This window comes from Calidris pugnax, unplaced genomic scaffold (genome assembly GCF_001431845.1).
Source record: "Calidris pugnax isolate Ruff unplaced genomic scaffold, ASM143184v1 scaffold1019, whole genome shotgun sequence".
Classification (NCBI taxonomy): domain Eukaryota; kingdom Metazoa; phylum Chordata; class Aves; order Charadriiformes; family Scolopacidae; genus Calidris; species Calidris pugnax.
The window spans coordinates 5,942-7,853 of record NW_015091636.1 but is presented as its reverse complement, the minus strand read 5'-3'; positions in this window follow the sequence as shown (position 1 = coordinate 7,853).

The window sequence follows — 1,912 nt, the reverse complement described above, 5'->3', positions numbered from 1 at the left end:
GGGGAGAGGGGATGAGGGGGGGCACAGGGGGGCAGGATCGGGCCCGGGAGGGACAGACCCCACCCCATCCCGTGAGATCCCATGTTCCTGGCGTGTTCCCCTGTGTCCCGAGGTCCCTCATGATCCCATGTGATCCCCTGAGATCCCATGAGTTCCCGTGTGTTCCCGTGTGATCCCGTGTGTTCCCATGAGATCCCATGTGTTCCCGTGTGATCCCATGTGATTCTGTGTGTTGTGTGAGATCCCGTGTGATTCTGTGTGTCCTGTGAGATCCCATGTGATCCCGTGTGATCCCATGTGATTCTGTTTGTTCTGTGAGATCCCGTGTGATCCCATATGTTCCCATGAGATCCCGTGTGATCCCGTGTGACCCCGTGAGATCCTGTGTGATCCCGTGTGATTCTGTGTGTCCTGTGAGATCCCATGTGATCCCATGTGTTCCCATGTTCCCATGAGATCCCGTGTGATCCGGTGTGTTCCCGTGTGATCCCGTGTGACCCCGTGAGATCCCGTGTGATCCCGTTACCTCCTCTCAGGGCTCCATCTTGGTCCCTCTGGGCGTCGCCGCGGGGCCTGTGGGGACAGGGGACGGGCCAGTACGGACCAGTACAGACCAGTACGGACCAGGAAAGACCAGTATGGACCAGTACGGACCAATGCTCACCAGTATAGACCAGTACTCACCAGTACAGACAGGTATGGACCAGTACCCACCAGTATGGACCTGTACTCACCAGTATGGGCCAGTACCCAACAGTACAGAGTCATCAGTACCCACCAGTACAGACCAGTACAGACCAGTACGGACCCATTGTCACCAGAATGGAGCAGTACCCACCAGTATGGACAAGTACAGGCCACTACCCACCAGTACAGACCCACCAGTACAGGCCAGTATGAGCCAGTTCCCACCAGCATGGACCAGTACCCGCCAGTACAGACCCACCAGTATGAACCAGTACAGATGCACATAGCCCAGTATGGCTCAGCACAGCCCAGTATGTTTCCATCTACCCCAGTACGGCCCAGTCTGACCCAGCACAGACCAGCAGAGCCCAGTTTGTCCCAGTACAGCCCAGTATGGCTCCACACACTCCAGTATGGCACAGAACAGCCCATTATAGACCAGCACAACCCAGTAAGACCCAGCATATTCCAATGTGGCCCAGCACAGCCCAGTACAAACCAACATGGCCCAGTACAGACCAATATGGCTCAGAACAGCCCAGTACAGACCCAGTACAGACCAGTACAAGACAGCTCAGCCCAGTATGGCCCACTACAGACCAGTAAAGGACTGCACAACCTGGCACAGACCCAGTACAGACCAGTACAGGACAGCTCAGCCCATTGTAGACCCAGTACAGACCAGTACAAGACTGCACATCAAGTATGACCCAGTACAGACCAGTACAGGACAGCTCAGCCCATTGTAGACCCAGTACAGACCAGTACAAGACTGCACATCCCAGTATGGCCCAGTACAGGACAGCTCAGCCCATTGTAGACCCAGTACAGACCAGTACAAGACTGCACCTCCCAGTATGACCCAGTACAGACCAATACAGGACTGCACAACCCAGCACAGATCCAGTACAGACCAGTACAGGACTGCACATCCCAGTATGGCCCGGTACAGCCTATTACAGCCCAGTACAGGACTGCCCATCCCAGTATGGCCCATTACAGCCCATTACAGCCCAGTACAGGACTGCCCATCCCAGTATGGCCCATTACAGCCCATTACAGCCCAGTACAGGACTGCCCATCCCAGTATGGCCCAGTACAGCCCAATACAGGACTACACAGCCCATTATGGACCCAGTACAACCCAGTATGGCCCAGTTCAGCCCAGCATGGCCCAGTACCCAGAGACCACCCCCCCCAGTGCCTCCCCCAGGCCCCAAGATCG